This window comes from Zophobas morio, unplaced genomic scaffold, assembly GCF_036711695.1.
Source record: "Zophobas morio isolate AGI-343-1 ecotype UQ-CSIRO unplaced genomic scaffold, CSIRO_AGI_Zmor_V1 ptg000011l, whole genome shotgun sequence".
Lineage (NCBI taxonomy): Eukaryota > Metazoa > Arthropoda > Insecta > Coleoptera > Tenebrionidae > Zophobas > Zophobas morio.
Genome location: NW_026972116.1, coordinates 6387361 through 6407335, shown reverse-complemented (window position 1 = coordinate 6407335; position 19975 = coordinate 6387361). Strand labels below are relative to the sequence as shown.

Sequence of the window (19975 nt, the reverse complement as noted above, 5' to 3'; positions counted from 1 at the left end):
ACTACGGCATCCTGAAGGCAGTTGTTTTCTTCTTCTAGGAAACTAGAAGTACATAAACCTTATTAAGGTGTACATTTTTAATAAGACGTTTACGTGTTTTTTAACTTTTTTACCATTACTCACTTATATCAGTGGTCATTATCATATAAAACAAAGGCAAATGAGTAAAATGACGTGATATGTAACATAAATGAAAGTCGTTTCTCAAGAATATTTAATTTTTTTAATAGAATATCTTATGAATGGCTACTTTCAGGTTTTCTCGACGTTTCATGCCCCTAGAGAACGTTTCTGTTTGTCTCTCGTCTATTTGTTTGTTGTAAAATTTTATGTGTGTTAGGAATATTGTGTATATGGTAAAACGTTAACCAAAATTCATCATTTTGCGTAGTTGGTTTATGGCGCCAGGTAGATTTTACCACAGATACTTTACAAATTTGCCACTTGATTGATTCTCGGTTTTGTGTCTGCCCCGTATAGGTTTTGAATCCCATCCTTAGCGAGAGTTTGTTTTACTGTGATTTGTACATATATTTTTTTACTTCTTTGGTAAAATCAAATTTTATCATTTTTCGAAAAAACTGGGTTTGTTCGATTGTATTTAGCGAGCGAGAAAAGTTCTGCCTAATTAACCTTACCCCATTTTTTAAAGATAATTTTTAACATTTCTTCAAAAATAAGTTCATTGTGTTGCGTTATGCAAAAAAGTTTGTTGTTTATTGGAAGGAAATGAAGTTTTGCATTTTTTTTTTGCTGGGTTACGGTTTTTTATTGCAAAATTATGTTCCATTTTAAAATGATCATAATGGCATAATTATCAAAAAATAATAGTCGTTTCTTTAGAACAATTAGTGTGACGTATTAGATGATTTGTAGGTTTGAACTAATGATAGTTTTTACTAAAAAAAATTAGTTGAAAGTTATTTTTTGAGTTCTTCCATTACCAAAATTTTGTGATAACGTCATTAACATTTTTGCAAGGATACATGCAGCGTAATACTAATAATAACAGTATAAGTAATAATTTCAAAATTTTCGAGAAAATGGAGTGAGTTTAATTGCTTCATTCATTAATTTTTTTAAATCACCTTGTGTAAGTATTTCTAGAAAGTATGACTGCATTGATAAATCATAAATATAGAGTCATATTTTGCGTACTTCAGAGAGAATTTATTAGGCAAAATTTTGAGATGACGTCATCAATTTTTTGGAGGGGATGAACGAATAAATTTTGATTAACGATTTACCATAATTACGATAACCTTACAACGTTTGCAAGATAATCTGGATGTCTAGAGTGAAAACTCAACACGAATTCGTACATCACAGTAAAAATAATGTAAATGATCAATTTACTGAAAATTTGGAGCAATTACGGAACTCAAGTGATTCAAGTACTCAGATGATATTTTTAAAATGGTGAGGCTTCTTTAGTAATAGTATTGGTACATTATCTCCATGACAACTAATAAGATCAAATAAAAACAAGCAGATCGATTATTATTATTATAGGAGTGGATACTGGCTTAACTTTTTTTTTCTATTTGAAAAATTTTCAATGTATCTATCATAAAGTACTTATGTCTTATATATCGTGTTCTTACTTTATTGAAGAATATATGGGACAGCTTGTGCAATAAATAAATAGGAACCAGATGTGTTGCATCTTCATTGGAAATTCCGTTAATTTTTAGAAGTGACGAAACGTAGAACATGTTGAAATTATAACGCTGAATATGAAAAGATCATGATTCATAAAACAGACCATGTTGTATGTTAGTCACATAATATTCCGATTGATTAACATTTTAATAACAAAGATGTTTACAAGCTGATTGTGACTAAATTGTACTGTAAAATTCTCTCATAGGAAAATATATTTTGAGAAAATTTTACATAGTAGGGGAACTAGGGGCTTGTTGTAACAGGGGTAAGTTGTAACACTAAATTTTTACCCACAATTTAAACTCTTTAACGTCAGGTATTTTACTGAATTTAATTCTTGCACCATAAGACATCATGTCATCACAACCACTGTTCCTTGAGCCAGCGCAGTGAGTGGATGTGTGCACGTGTTTCGTTTTGGTCAAGTTATGTAAAATATTGCTTTAGTAAAATTTGGTTTTTCGTATCAGTTATTAATTAATTTAAAACTTTTAGTTTTGCATGTAGCGCAAAAATTACTCAGCTTTGATATTTCTTACACATTTTGAAGCTAAGCGAAATAATTTTGTCGAAATCTAATTAAATGTAGAAAATTGTGCTACGGGGCATGTTGTAACAATAGCTTTGGGGCAAGTTGTAACATGTTACAACTTATCCCAAATTCACTTCTACAAATCTCGTACCTAGCATACGAAAAGCGAGCCAAAATTTTGACCTATGCCATATATCGCTTTCCAGATATATTAAGAAAAAGGAAGACAACACTCAAATTTTTAATGTTGACTCTTTTTCTAAAAGTTTATTTCAGTTTTACTGAAAAAAAATTGTATATAATGAAGTGTTGTGTTGATTTTTGAAAAATAAAGTCTAAATATGTATCAACATCAGCTTTATTTTTACTGGTACTACTTGTCTCATGGCTGTTACAACTAGCCCCAACCACGGGGCAAGTTGTAACAATGCACTTTTTTTAAGAACATGCCTGGTGTGAAGTGAAGATGAACAATTTTGACCTTTTGCCTGTTCAGTCCAATAGGGGAATAGTTAGACTACCGATAGATACTTTTATAATGGTCAAACAGCTAATAGATACCAAATTATATTCGTTTTCCTAAAAACTGTTACAACAAGCCCCTCGTTCCCCTACTATTCACGTATGAGACGATAGAAATGGGTAATTTAATAAGAACTTAGTACTTAATTTTAGATATATCTGCTTAATTTTACAGGTTACAACTTAATGTAAACACTGCATCACGTTTTTAAGTTTTCTTCGAATTCAACGATTTTAAAAATTGCAATTGGTTTATGATCTACGTTTACGAGTATATTTTATTAAGACAGTGTGAGAATGTAAAATAAAAAATAATTACCAGCCTTAAAAAGCTGTTTGTCCAACGACTACAATCTAATGTAACTTAATCTTCGTTGCAAAAATGAAAGTTTATTTTATCGCGAGAAATGCGCCATTCTTCGTGTAATCAGAATATTTAAATTTTATACTTTGGTGAGTTAATAACGCGGAACACTCGTCTGTGTCATTATATAAAGATGTTTTACACGTTTTTAAGTACGACCGACCTTATGTTCATCCTTATTGTGCCACAAATTTAAAAAAACAACAATAGTAATTTGTTCGTGGCATTTTAACGACTGCGGTTTCCCATAATAATACTTGAAATTTTAACGCATCACCGTGACTCAATTAGCACACAAAAGGGCTAACATTTTACGTGTTTCAGTCTGCTTGTCAAATTTTTACTGCTGGCATCCTCAATAAACAGTCGCGTATATCGGACAACCAGGAGTTTTTCCGTTCTATAATAGATCACCCGGTGACAGAAGCCCTCGTGTTATACAGTGCCGGGTTGTCGGTCATGAATTTTACATTGTGCCATGTGTCGCTGTTCGTTCTATTGTCTAATTTTAGATGACATCAAATCGTCATCAACTTTTTTTCACCGACTTTTTATAGACCACTCTTTAGTACTTTTTTATTGTTGGTGGTTTTGTGGAGCGAGTTTTTTTTGGATCTAATTAAATTAGGAAATGCGTCTAATAAAAATAATAATAATTATAACAAGTGGTAGCTATATTGCTGCTGAGGTTAGCAGTAAATAAGTTATCATCAAGTTTTATGTAAGGAGAATATGAATCCTACAGTGTTAATATTCCCTGTATACTCGTGACATTCGGACATTTCAAAATGTTGCAACAATGACTCTGATATTAAACTTGGAATTGTGATATTTTTTATATGTATAAAGAGGGTTAGGTGTGTTTAGATTAAATATGAAATTACTGGTATGCGTACATAGGTTACTACTGCGACTATTGCGGACAACCACTGTAGTAATAAGAGTAGGTAGCGTGCTACTCCTAGTAAGTATACGATCAGTAAAAAATATTCATATTTGAAGAATGAGAAGCATTCTGTCCAAATCTATATCTGACCAAATTAGAAAGAGTGGAAGAAAAATAACTGCAGGATAACATCATATTAAGAGTAAAAACATGCAAAAGTACATAATCTTAAAGCAGGGGTTTATTTACCGTCAAAGAAAAAGTAAATTGTAGAATAGCATTTTAAGCAAATAACGATGAAAGAAGCAAAAAAAAAAACAATCGGATGAACGGTCGAACTTTGTTACCATCAATGTTTCAGCAAGGACACGAGCAGTACTCGTGCAAATACTAATCATCAAAAACATGGATAATACCAATCATAGTAAAAAATGTGATCCATGGATCAATCGAACTAGCCTCGTGTTACTAATTCAACATTTTTGCGAAAATTTGTATGCCTAGGGTAAAAACTTAAGGCGGTTTCATAAACAACAAGTACAAGAATATGCTATTTTATAAAATTTAAATGGCATTTACTAAAAAAAATTGTGACGGACGTCTTGAAATTAGTGGGAATGTTATTGCTATTGACCATATAGTAGGAGATTTCAGTAAGATATGAATGCTGTAAAAGACGCTTCAGTATACGTAAACAAAAAGCTAACATCTAGAAGTACAATCACTGTGTATTAAAAATATTTATATACCAACTTAAGTCATGGACAACAACCTTTATATATAAATTGCTTTGGAATCGTGAATACTGCTCACAGATATTCGAATAAAGGCAAACAGACCCTGACATTTTATTTTATGACAACTAATTATTACATTTACTTATTACTGCTAAGTAATTCCAACGTGATTAAAAAAATTGCAAATCTAGTAATAAGGGTTATATTATTAACAAAGGTTGGATATATTATTTATATAATTTTCTAAAATGAAATTTGGATATTAACATAAGAGAAATTCAAGTAGCTTTGTGTTTACATTTGAACAAAAATTATTTAACAGGAGGCGTTTTGACTTTGGGAACATTCACTTTAAGTGTAATTTTAACGTAAATGTATTATTACGTGTCACCTCCGTGGATGATTGCATGTGAGGACTAATGCAACATGTTTGAGACGATCAGGAAAAATTCTTACTAACAAAACGTATACTAGGAAATTCGAATATTCAGTCATGTAATGGACTATAGTAGAGAGAATGCCGAAATCCAATTAAAATAATAACGCAGTTACGAGATGTGAAACTATAGGTAGCCCTGAGCAAGCAAATAGAATTAATTTTTAAAAAGTTATAAATTAAAGCATGACTTCAAAATGTATCATATACATCTCTAAGGCGGTGCTGGGTTGATCGGAACAGAAGTTGTGTGGTCATCGTTGAGAATTCACGCGAAATCTCACTTAGCGGATCTTCTTTAGCACTATAAATAATAAGATCAATAACAATAAAACGATACATTTAAATTAATTACGCTATGGATTGAGGCACATCTTACAAAACCTTTATTTTGTAATCTCATTAAGAAATGTATGTTTTGTAAAACTTGTAAAACAATATACATGTGAAAACATTAAAAATAAATTATTTTTTCGAAATACATAATTTAAATTTTAATCACATTGTGTACGTTATTATCTTGACCATCAATAACTGTCTTAGTTATTTCCGCAAATGAAACAGAAAACATTACTTGTTTAGAAAAATAAAATATCCTCTGTAAAATTCAGGATCCAACTAGAAATACAATTTCAAAACCATAATAGTTATCTGTTTCTTATAACATCATTGATACGTATAATGTTCAGATACTACCATGTTAAAATTCACATTTCGGCTTGAATTGATGCAAAATGTATGTAAACGATGAAGAGATTGACATGATTTGGATCTATAGTGAGTGCAGTGAGAATGGGGAGAATGGAATATTTATTGTATTGATTTGTGGATAAATTAGTTTTTCAGAGGTCTTGTTTTGAATTTGTTGCTTATGCTTTTAACCAAAAAATTTGACCTTTATTTACAATTTATCAAAACCAAACAGCTCACTGTGTTACTTAAAAAAACATGCTCAATATTAAAAAATATTACGAAATTGTATGTTGGTTGCGTTTTGATTTTTTTTTGGTGAAGCTTCTAGTGAATAACCTTATATGCATTTCGTTCTAAATAATTCTAATTAAGGCAAATATATTAGTATTAAGAATAAAATTATAGGCAGACTTTCTTTTATGTGTATAACTATGCATATACAAAATTATGTAACTGATCTGAGATGATATTCGTATTACATTTTATCTTTAATACCGTCAGTTTTAAGAATTCATATTTAGACACTATCTAAAAATAAAAAATGTATGATTAATGCAGTATTTCGTTTTGGGAATTCCGCTCGACCTCTGGGTCGAAATAGGCATCATCATCGACCACTTTGTGAAATGCAGACTGTTTTTTTAATCCCTCGTATATGTCGTGAACGCATAATATGTGCGTTCTATTAAAAGGTACCGTGGGGGCCGTCAGGGCTAAAACAATGGCGTGTCGGTGGCACGGGGCGATCTGACAGGCGAAACGCGGGCAAATAGGGAGCTGGTCAGCGAGCCGTGACGGGTTTTCATTGTTTCGAGTTGGTTCCCATTATTACGGTGTTACCTAGCATATTATATGATAACTACATTCAGACAGCTGCCCGCCGAAACGGATAGCCACGGCGTCACTCTTCGACGACGGCGGCGACGAAGACCAGGTGTTAAAGGAGTTGAAGGATTTGAACGTTGTATTTCCTTCACGCGAGAAGGTGTCACCACCGTTGGCGTCCAATTAAAGTTTTAAATCGAAAGAAATGTGATAATTACAGGTATTGACATTCCCAATCGTTCAGTGGCGAGAGTGTAATGAGCTTTGTGGAAAACCTGTAGTAAAGTTATGTCACTGACAATATTTATTTTTAAATTATAGACAGTAAATGAGTTTGTGTTGCCGTAAGGCAAAGGTATGTAGTACTTCCTTGTATGAGTAAAAATAGAAAGGAAAATAATATACAAAAATCTAGATCTGTTGATATGTTTCTGTGTCTACTGCAATCTCTGTTCACATTTTGTTCTTGTATCTAACTTTTCGGACATTTTTTTGTCATTCCATTTCCAAACATCACTAGTAACACTTTGGTCTCAACTGTTCATGCACCCTTTTTTACAAAGGGTCTATCTTAGCCTTCTGTTAGTTTTTAAGAATAGACCGTGTACTTTAAATGTTCGAATTTTGATATCATAAGAATCCACAAATTGTGGTGTTTTTGTGAGACAAACCGTATATCTTTTGAATCTGAAATCATAATGGCTTACTGCTTGTGTAGTAAATTATCTTTTAACCAACTGTTCCGTTGTATCGACCAACTCGCCCTTCTCACGAGACAATGAACACGGGAATTTTTGACGTAATTCTAAAACAGTCAAAAACCGGAAATGACATTCGAAAAGGTTCGAAAATGAAAAAATTGAGAAGGTTCTAGAAAATTTCATTTGATGATTTATTACAACGAAGAACACAATATACAATTGGAGTAACGATATAAAAAGTAAAAGAAAACCAGTAAATAAAGGATAATAAACGAACGAATACTGTAAGAAATAGACAATAAAACACCACAATTCCTCCGCAACACTGAACACCTGGAGCACAGCGTGTAGAATAACTCCAGTTATGACAGTGGCAAGCCAAGCGAATACTGACAATGAACCCGATTTGTGAGTAAAAATAGACAATAAAGAGGGAGATAAGAATAATGTGAAGAGTAATGTTCCGCTGGAAACTGAAATAACGTTGCCTAGATCAGAATTAAATTCAAGTGAAGAACATAAAGTTGGTACTATCCGCAAGTTGAAACACTTAGATACACCATCGTCTGATCAGAGCACTTGAGATCTTCATGAAATAGATACAGTTGCGAAAAGGAAAGGTAGGCGAGTTTGTAACTAGAAGAAAGTAATTGATGTTTCAAGAAAATGCTAATCAAAAACGAGAAGAGATAGACCAATTTCGATGATAAATCGTTTTACACATTTGCTTATTGACAGAGTTTCCTGAAGATTCTAGAATATCCCTTTCCGAGAACACGTTGCCTGGTGAATTCGGATACTCCAGAAAAGATTGGCTATTAACAACAAGAAAACGGCAAGTGGTCAAGAAAATCTAGAATCTAGAAGAATTCATTTCACTTCAAATAAAGATCATTGAAGTCGATAATCGGACGAGTTAGGAAGATTGTAGGAGACTTTATTTGGGAAAAAAATGTATTTTGAGAAATTTTGATAGTACATATACAGATTTTAGCAATATATTAGGAGTATAATTTTTGTTTTTAAGAATCGGAAAAGATTTGTGTTAGTAGCAGCTGCAGTAATGCAAATTTGAAACAGCACATTGTAAATTTATATAAGGTGCCGCCAGAGGAGTTTTATACCCATCATTTGTCCGCATTTGCAACGTATATTTAGGGTACGTACACCTAATAGTAGATGAATTTTTAAATATGTGCGTGATCTTGATTGCATCTGCGTAACATAACTCAAGACTGCGGTATTTTGCGGTATGCAACAGCAATTTATCGTTGAAGAATTTTTTAAAACGGTAAATGTTTTGATTAGTTTCAGTTTTTTTGTAACGATACTTTTTAAATATTTGTTTCCCAAAATACTCGAGATTCTGAATTTCCTTCTTGTTTAGTTGGTGTGTTTTTCCTAAAGCTTTTTTTTTGTGCATTAGAAATATATCAGTGTACCTATCTGATTTTTTACAAATGGATTACATCAGATACGTTTATAGTGCAGGAAGTGTTCATTGTTAATTTTGAAATGTTTTCTAAGAATGATGAAACTTAATTTTGTTAATTCATGCAGAATGGGAAAATTTATGGTGTTTTTTAAGTTGTAGGAATTAATTAAATGTAATCATGAATATTTCTCAAGATTTATAATGTTTGGCATTTCACAGAATTCGGTGTGAAACTGATACCAGTCTCGTTCGTTGAAGATTAGGAGAAAAACTTAAAATTAGTGGAAAATGTCGGAATTTCTAAATAAAAATTTGAACTGACATTCTTGAGCGTTCTTGTTTGCCTAGAACAAGCTAAATAGCGAAGTTGGAATTTTAAAGAAAATTTTACGGTCTAGTGAAAGGCTCTTTAGTAAAATTGGAATTTTATTTTAATTTAGTGGCACCTTAAAGAACAAATTATAACTTATAATGTAAGCGTTCATTGTGCAAATCAACTTTTACTTCCATATGATTTATGTATAAATACGATGTATGATTGTCGTATTTTTTTAGAATACTAATTGTCGAACCCGTGATATTTAACGAAAATTAATGTAGAATGTGGGCATTTGAAACATGTATGTGCCAACGTCCCAAAAGTATGATTTTTTTTGTTGCTGTAAAATGTTCTAAGATGTGCCTTTGATTTATTTTGTTACAAGAATAATATCATTGACTGACTGAATTATTTTACTTCTACATTCTTTTCTTTAATCTATACACACAACTGGAAACTGGTAATCGGTAGTCGTAACATTAAAAACAAAACCATGCATATCAAAGAGGCAAAATGATGAGAATGAGAATAAATAAAATCCGAATACCAAATCCCACGGTTTTTGATTGGTGCGAAACAATTATCCGCCATTATTTTTCATTGTCGGATTCCATGCGCTAAATTAAGGTGTACTTTACATTAAACGCCACCAGCTAAACAGCTCGCAGCTTGTACGCGAAATGAATAAAAATCGCTCTTCATTGTGATGCAAGCTTGCACGCTTTTCAATCTCCTCGCTCAAGATTCAAAAAGGATTTTCTTGTTATTACTCGGAACACAAACCTCCACCAGATTATTTCTCTTTGCTCCGGGTGTCTTTTGAATAGATTTCGATTTGTCGTTTCAGTATCGCATTTAAACCGACGAAAAGGTTCTAATATACTGCTCGTGTGTTATTTCGGGTATTTAACAAGAACGATTTTAATCAGCTAACGGTTTATTTTCGTTGAAGTCGGAATCAATTTCGCACAATGAATCAATCTCATAATCTTTCTGCAGCAAAGCCGGTGAATTTGTTTTGATTGGATCAACAGACTTTGAGGTAGAAAGTAAATCGGTCTTTTTCAATTCTAGAGATGTATATAGTATGTAGAACATAATGATTTTCTACTCTGAATATAATGAGTTTTTAATCCAAATCAGTTTTCTAAACTACATTATTTTTAAGTTATACATATTATTATAAGTTTTAAACATTACTTTTAAAAATTCTAATGTTCCTTTTGCTGTTGATATATAATGTTTAATTAAAGCAATGTAGTTACCGTGTTTGTCAAAATGTAAGACCCAATAAAATGTCTAAAAATTCCGCACCATTCGCTTAAGGAATTCATATTAAAAATAGTGTCTTCGAATCACAAGCGCCAGCATATTGTTTATTTTAGGTCTGGGTGTTTTTTTTAAAGGCCTGATTAGTCGCTTCATCGAAAAAGGTTTGCAAATACTTTCCGTGTATTATTTTGGGTGTTCAAGAAGAGTGATTTTAATCAGCTAACGGTTTATTTTCGTCGGGGTCGGAATCAATTTCGCATGATGAAGTTATCCTATGATCTATCTGTTGGCAGAGCTGGTGAATTTGTTTTGGTAGTCGTTGGGCGTGTACGGTCATTTGCTGAACATTAATCAAGGAGTGTCAGTTCGGCTCGCCAGGTAGGCAGTAAAACCGTGTGTTCGCGAGGCCGGGGTTAACACTGCAGCACCGGTGTTCGGCAACCACTTGATTTGGGTCGATGGCCCGCCGCAGAGATCGAGAGTCGCTATTCCTGCAGGAGCAGGCGGAGAAAGCCTCGGAGGTCGTTCACCGATGACCCTACAAACGGACTGCCGCTGCTTTGTGATCGACCAAGCAGCCCCAATCTTGCATAATACATCGATGTTGATGTCATCAGACCGTTGGTTCCCTCAAGCTCCAAGTAGGTGTGTTGCCACAATTATTTAAGGCGGCCACTGTGGCTCTTCAGGCCGGTTGGGTCGACTACACCTTACATAGAGACCGAAGATGCTGCTGGTGTAGTAGCAACGATGTGGCTCTTACGTAGACGAACTGGGAACGTGGATTGACGAATATTCTGAGGAGACACCAAAACTTGTTAGTGTAGACAAGTAATTGAAATTTCTTGGTTCATGACTTTAAAGTGATGACGTCATCGATATTTGTTTTTAATGAGTCGAAAAACTATATCGTAACAATTTTTTTACTTCAATTACTAGTTATTATTTGTAAAAAACATTATGTAATCAAAATTTCATGATCTGGTATAAGTTCATCGTAATTTTGAAAAAAATGGATATAAAATATGTAAAATCAAAATGAACAAAATTGTATGTAGATGTTGTGGATTATTTACTTAAAATTAATTTAAATGTTTAATTTTAAATAAACAAAAAAAATGTTTTCGTTTCAAAAGATGAAATTGAGTTGTAATAAATACAATGCGTTTTGTTATTGTTGCGGTGTTTTTTAGGTTATATGAGAGTGGAGAATTAAGGAAATACAAGTTAGCTGCAGAATTTCACAGTGTACGGTTATTAAGCGAGTGTTATTCTACATTTGTACAGAGTTTCATTTGTGTTCATTAATTTTTATTGAAATAATCAGATGTTGTTTTAAAAACTGGTCATTTAACGAACTTCTGGCCAAAAGATTCTAGATTTATAACCTTTTTAAGAAAATTTGTTCTCGTGCTATTCTGTTAACAAGATATCTTTAAATCTGTCTTTATTTTGTCAAAAGATTGTACCGTGGTCGTTGCATTAATTTTCTTGTAGGACGACATTCTTGTGTAAGTTGCTATTGAATTATTGAATTGTTTCATATAAGAACAATCGTCTTTGTGGATCCTATTCAAAAAATCAACAGTTTAAAAATGTCTTTCTCTTTGCGACATTTGGTAACATTATTGTTTTTAAAATATTTTTTCGTATTTTGTCCGACTTCGTTATTATACACATCAGACGAAGGGAGGAACTTTCTTAGTAATAATCCTCTGATCTTTTTTAATATGCCATCCAGCGTAGTTATAATTGTTTGGCGCAATCAAGAATTGCCCTAAACCATATTCCCACAAATAATATGTTTTTTTCCCGATTCGAAATTCTAATTCATAAGCTTCAGTGTTTCTATTAACATTTTGAATCTTCGGATCTTAATAAACCTTTTTACTTCTCGAACTTAAGAGGAAAGTATTGTAATGTAATCCAGCTGGTTGCTTTCACATTTTCTTGACTTTTCATGGTCCCTAGATCACGAAAAAATAGGTCTGTCTGTCTGTCGGCTGCCGTTTGTGTTGATTTTTATTAGACTAAGTCTCCGAAACTACAGGACCGATTGTGTTATCAAATTTTACATGTACATTTAAAAGTCTCGGTTAGCTGATAGTAAACCTGGTTATCTTTTCTTCATATCAGATACGTTGATGAGTGAAAAGGTGCTGGTGCCTTTTCTTTTTCTTCTTTTTAAGAAAATTGATCACTAAATGCCAATATTTTGACCAATAACCCTACATTACTATACCCTATATACTAAAAATAAGTATAGTAACAATATATGGTATAGGATATTTTGTTTTCTATTTTTTCTTCTATGTCTATTTATTAATATCTTAATAATAGGTTAATTAATAATTTTTTTATTGAATTGTTTATATTGTTATAAATTGTTTGCTTCTTTACACACAGCAGCTCACAAATCTATAAACATTACTTCCTCACTAAACAATGTTTCTTCTTATTGTTTATTCTCTCTTAATATAATCTCTTATACGTTCGTGTAACTTATACCCACTTAACGTTAGTAAGTAAATGATTCATAATAACATTTCTTTAATTGTTGTATATTTATTTATAAAAGTGTATTTTCCTCATGTCATCAGAATCATTTTGAATAATTTGTGACAAAATTTTCAGCTCACATGCTAATTATTATTATTCATCCAGTAGAGATTTTGTCTAATGAATCTTATTTGTTGGATTTTGTTAATAAATAAATTGTTCTTTTTCATTTGGCCGTGCAACTGTTAACATTAAGAAGAACATATTGTTGAAATTGCTTAAGCTTTGTACTAGAGAGTATAACAATACCTTTCATGCGCTACCGGTAGAAGGAAAAGCTACCCCCCTTCATAATTTTGTAAACAAGCAAGCAAGTTGAGCACAAGTCTCCAAATAAACATAGTCCACAGTTGACTCATACTTTCTTTGATTTTATTACAATTGAGTTATCCGTAAAAGTACGGATAACTGGCAACTATCATATTCCCCAACACTTTGTTTATAAAGAATTTTAACTTTTTAAGAATCTGCCCATTTAATACCCAGCGGAGGTATTGATTCATTTCCATTCCATTTTTGACGTATCACGAGCAGCCAAACTGTTATTGATCTTTTGATCTTTACATAAGAAAAAGTGATACTTGACGAGAACGTTTTCGGAAGAATTACAGCAGTGTCCGTATTTACGTTCCTTTCATACTTGTAATGTACATTACATTCTTTTTGGTTTCAATGAGTCTGATGAGTGAAATAAAATTCCATTAACATTATTAGTTGTTTTGTTAGTATATAATAATATAATTTGATAAGTTTAATTTTTGATACCAAAACAATTTAAATGCAGATCGCATCATCTGTTATTATTTTTACGATTTGCTGTGGTAGGCAAAAGAAAATACTCAGTGTTTTTCAGTAGAAAAAATGTACAATTTTGGTGCTAACTTCGAACAAGAAATAACAACTAGGGGCAATAGCATATTTCTGGGAATCAAAATACGCTAGAATAATCAGATAACTATGAAGTAATAAGAAATAATAACTAGTGTAGAATATGAAATTTGAATAGTTTTAACCAATGCATATCATTACTTGGTCTTAGTACCCGTAATGATAGAAGTCTTGCCTGAATGCCGGTCATTTCCGGGTCAGTGGTGGGTCTTAATATTAAAAAAATGTTGCCACAGACGGAGGATAGATAAGTCACTATGCAAATTAGTTTATTATTATGGGTGCAATATTTTTTATTTTTCACTACTGTTACTTGTTTTACGAGTATTACTACTTGAACTACTTCGGTTAGAGCGGCCGACAGTGTTATAACATTACATCCTTGATTGTACACTTAACACGTCTACGTTGCTGAGGTGTAAAGAATACGAAATCGTAGAGGTCATCGAGTAGTTTCTTGCGTGCCTAAAGATTAGGTTGTGACAGTCGATTTGAGGAAGAATTACCCATATGCAGCAGCCGACGATCCGAAAGGATATGTCGTGACTTGAATCACACCCACCGGGAATCAGTTAATTTAATTTCAATGTAGGCATTGCCTTATATGGTTCTGGTTCTTTCATCGACTTATCGTGTTTGGCCTCCAGACAATTATTATGGATCGATATGATGTTAAGCTTTTTATTTGCTTCTTCACGCGTTCAAATATCGTTTGTGCTTTAGCCTTTGTGAATTATTGCTTTTTATATACTTAACTCGGTCGAATAATACCCGTCGTTTGGACGCGACCAATTGAATAATGCTTTGCACGCCATTTTTGCTAAGCGTTTTCTGTTGGTACATTTGTAGCATTCCTAGATTGTCACATTTGTTAAGTTTGAATAGGTGACGCAGGCCTGTGGCATATAACCGTTTTAAGCGCATTTTCTCGATACGAGTCGTGGAATTTGTAGGTGTTGGCGACAAGAAAGGTAATAAGTAATATAAGGAGCACATAAATGAATAACCGTTTGTCTGAAGGAGTGGTTCATTGGACGACATTGCATTGTAAGCAAAGTAATACAAATTGTTCTGCACGACATTGACACTGGGAGAACTTAAATCGAAAATTTTATCTATTTGCTGTGTGGGCGTGAGGAATATTAGAATAATGCATTCTGTTCCCACACTTGCCGAGGCTTCCAACGATAAATAAAACAACACACTCTTAATATTGCAATAAGTTTTATGTAAATACCCCAAACAGCCCGGACTCTTGTTTACCGAGCTGACCTTTTAACATTTCTAGCGTGCAACACAGATTCTATTCAAGTTATGGCTCACGATGCGGCAGATAACCACTAATTCTCTCTTCACATTGTCAGAATTGTTAAAACAATTCCTCGTTGAGCTCCACAAGGGGTCATTCGCTGTGAAATGCGCGTATTGTAAAATGGGAAAACAATTTCAACCCACAAAGCTGACTTTTATAGCGTATTGTTCGAAAAAAAGCTCTCAAATAAAACGGGACATTTTTGGAGCTTGAATCAGGATGGAATGAATGAGTATTCGTGGTTGATGAGTGTCACTCTAAATTTTTTAACGATCATTGATTTTGAAAAATGTAATATGAAAAAAATATTTGACAATAATAGGGCGACCATACGTTGTGAGTACTGTCACTGTCTTTCAATTAGGTATTCCAAAGAAAGAACAGGAAGGAGCTGTTACGTAACACTTTTACTATTAGCGTGTGGTTCTTGCAGAATTAGATATAGCTGCTTGGCGAATTATATCAAGGTTGATAAATTACACTTTCCTACGATAGCCCAAAAACTCAGCCGACTGTGACGGTAAATGTGCATATTCAGTTCTTTCCGCTTAGTTAGTACATGAAATATGATTAATTTTGCGCTGGGGTCATCTCTTCTACACGTTGAATGTTTCAACAACATTAATTCACCAATTGTTTCCAAAAAAAGCTGTAATTTTGTACGAGTATAGTCAACAAGTCTTTCACAACCCGGACTGTCATTGCAAATTCTATATGAACGCAATGAATTATCTTTAATAACACAACTTTACGGTTATCGCGCCACATATCAAGATACCTTATGTGGTACTCTGTAATTATCATACACTTAACTGTGCACTAACAGCTAATTGTGTGTGATATTTACATTGGTATTCCACACTTGCATATCCTTAATTAATTGTTGTTAACGTAATCCGTAAACATTTACAGCGCTACTGATGATTAAATCGTTTTTATGCCGCCAGTGTTAAAATATTTATGGTTGAGTCCAAAAACACGCACCAACAGATTGGGGTTGTTCTAAACATTGAATAACCCATCTGTATTGGTTGAAATGGCCGGCAGGTGATGTTCGGTGAATTAATTTAATGTAATTATTTTCGTTTTCATATAAAAAGTACTCATTTTTCGGTCCTTGGCTACTGTTAAATGTTTCATTCGGTCAGACAGGTGATGGAATTAATTTAGTGACTGTTGTCAGAATGCATCTGATGAAATTTTATTTGTTGACGTATCTCATTAAGTGAAAGGTGGGGGCATAATTATGTTCTTTTTTGCTAGCATGTAATCGTGCCAAATTTGTGGCAATTCCTTTAATTTAATTAATGAGATAACAGTTGATATCAAACCACAATGGAGTATTAACTTAGTATTTTCACTGTTAGTACGGAGGCTGATGGCGTGCCTGAAAGTCATTCTACCGTGAATGCAGACCGATAAAAATTATTCCAACAGCATAGTTAAAAATGTCCAGCCGGCATTGTTATTTATTACAATAATTATTGCAAATATCCCTTTATTAAGCTCAAAACATCTCGGATTTTTATGGTTGATACTGCGTCGCTAGCGTATTATACGTTGTTTGTATTATGTACTGCCGACAATAGTAAGCAAATTAAGATATCTTAAGAGCCTTGATAATAATTAATTTTGATTACCCAGTTAACAATCCGGTTGATAGATAACATTAAAAAACAGTAATTAGAATATTTAATTTATGGCTAATGAAGGAATTATGAGTCGAGAGTAAATAGTAATTTCGTTCGGTGCCTGTTTTCAATTTATGTTTCCGTTATTTCAGATACAGAGTATGGAGTTAATTCGTGTAAGAGACCTGTTAAAAGCAGAAGCACATTAAATGGAAATTTAAATTTTTCATATTCAAGCGTTAAGCAGACTTTTGCCGCTTTCAATTTGTATGCAAACGACAATTCTGCATTAAGCTGACGGTTATCTAAAGAGGGCGCAAAACGTTAAAAACGTCAATGTGTTTCGACGAATATAATTAATTTGTTGTTTGAAAAAAAAAAAAAAACATTGGAATGTAGTAAATGCTTCCATTTAACGATCAGTGTTTTGCACAAATCTATAAATTTAGATACATAATTTATGCATTAAACGATCAGCATGTTAGATTTGAATGTTTTATTTTACATGGTAGATTGGCATTGCAAAGGTGTAATCAACCCAACGGCCTTGGCTTTGAACACTGTTCCACACATGTAGAATATTCAAGCGAGTTGTTGTCCAACGAATGTGCGTCAATGATAAATGGCTACTTTGAATTGTTAGAAGATGAATTTTTTATTGTTGTTTGAAAAATACTAAGAAGATCTAATAATTCCAGTTTAAAAAAAAAGTGTCAACAGCGTAACGTAATGAACGCGCGCCGCAAGACAATTTCGTGAAAAGTACGAACACCGAGGTCTGTAATTTTCCAACTTATTTCAACTTTACACTGAACAAGTTAAAACTCCATTACAGTCAAATTTAATTTTACTTTGTAACAAGTTGCGAAAGCATTTTCTTAATTTAAGTATATTGTATTGTGTCAACGTAATTGAAACTGCTAAAAGTTTTAACTGACAAGCAGCAGAAAGTGCACATTTGTGTCCTAAATTGGTGATTAAAGTGGTTTTGTTTTTTGTAATTGCATAAAATGAAATAACGTGACTATCCGAAATTACTCGTTTTCTCGGTGTTGACATTCTTGTAGAAATTACAATGTGCTGCGAGGATTTTATTGTTTTGACTTTTGACGGGGTTTTTCTGGAGTGTGTATATCAGGTAATGAAACATTTTTTCCGCAACCCTTGATACGGACGAAGGTCTATGGAAGAAATATATGAAATTGCTCCGATGCCAATGGGGGTTCCTTTGTTATGCTGTGATAAAAGTTGTGTTTCGAATAAATGCACACAACACAAAAACAGGCTTAATTAAAATGTTATCAGGGACGAACGTAATTAAATTTCATACCTACATTATGTTTCTGTTCGCTACAACAGTCGCCGTCGGTTTACATCATCAAATTATACAATTAATTTGAATATTTCCCAACAAGCTCCCAATTTAATTTTGCCCATTGTTGTTTTATGTTCGTTTTTAATCAAGATCGATATTCAATTAATCCTATATGAAAATTTAGTTTTGAGTAATGCGTATGAAATACAAACGAAGCATGAAACATTGACGCAATTAATATTTAACGAACTCGTCATTTTTACGGAGAAAGATTTTTCATCCAAACGAAATTGGAGTTATTAGTGTTGCAGCCCGGAAAATAACAGAAACGAAAATAAAAGAGTCAACGTTTACAATTTAATAACAACTCGACAGAAAAATGCGCTCTAGTGGGAATATGCACGTCGATTTTATTTTTTGTGTGAAAGACACTGAGAATAAATTGAATGCAGAGAATTGGATTTTTGTGTGTATACGGTATGATGATGTTGGCATGTTTATGCCCAACAACTTAAACTCTGACACGTTCGCAGTTGTCTTCGCAATTTGCACAACAAAAACCTTTAATAAATACGTAGCTGTCGATGCTGTATATAGATATGTGTTTAAAATATTATCGAAAACAATGCTTGCTGTCGTAAAATTTTACGAGGCTGCTCGTTCTTATTTGGAAATCATTAATATTAATGGTAATATACCTTCGTCTTATAAACATACCTGTTCTGTAAATGTGGGCAATCGATCTTGTACACGCTAATAAATATGTCTCGTTCTGTTGTAACCGGTGCTCATGAAAGATTTATCCGGATCGACTCGAATCGCCGGAGACCTGTTATTTCTCCAAAATTTAATTACAATAATTCTGGTATTCCCAGATGCCTTTTCTCGGTGCAAGCCGTGATGTCCCGAGAGCCCATTACTTTAATCGTCATTCTAGTCGCTATAGTCTTATAAATGAACCGGCCCGAACGAATGAAGCACAATGTCGGTAATGTAGTAGTCCATTGTTGTAAACATCTGTGACATGTGTAATGTTGTGTGTTTTCCGTGTTATTTGCGGTTAATGTATTGCCCTGACCGAACCGTATCATGCATACAAGCTCTGCCGGTTATATTGTGGCCATTAGCTGGCTCAATGTGCTCTGTAAACCTTCTAAGTAAATTACAGAAATGCACGTGGATAGATATGCCAGTGCACGCTTCATTAATTTAACAACTAGTTTATGGTGGCTGTCAAATTTAATAGATCGTGTTTTTGAATAGATTATCGTTCTTCCATTCATGCCTTGTAACTCCCATAATAAATCGTCTGTTACCTAACTCGTTTCAGTTACAGCGATTGTTTTTTTTTTTAAGAAAAAGAACAATTTGAATAAGCAATTGTTGTACCTCAAACAATTCAATGTCGTATTTTAGAGAAAGCTATCTTCTGGCAAGCAGCAAACGTTTGTAATGACTCGGTTAGTAAGTAAAGTTTGCTAATGGAATATGCACCTTTAGAAGTGTGTTCGTACGTTAGCTCACATTTAATTAAATGAATACAGCTAAAAATGGTGACATTTAAAATTGATTCATAGTAACTGAAATAATAAGGAATTGGTAGAAGCGTTTTGAGTTGAGCTTTAACACTTTGCAATATGAAATAAAGTCTGACGGGCTAGAAGATCAAAAAGGACATCGAAGCTTTATTAGTGAGTCAAGAGCCATGTCAGTACTTGTGTTAATAAATTTCGTAAAATATTGTTAAATAAGTGTGACAGTTATAAAAATAACGAAGAAAATTTTGCAGAAACGTGAATCGTATCGCATTTTATTGATCACGTTATGGTCGCATAATTTCTAAATTTGAATTCAGTATTTCAAAAATACCAATAAAGACGGCG

General features: G+C 33.1%; 1 protein-coding gene across 3 annotated transcripts in view; it reads left to right on the top strand.

Moving 5' to 3' along the window:
* LOC135126713 (uncharacterized) overlaps positions 1-19975 on the top strand; it is an 88675-nt gene that overhangs the window by 59433 nt on the left and 9267 nt on the right. The window lies entirely within an intron of this gene.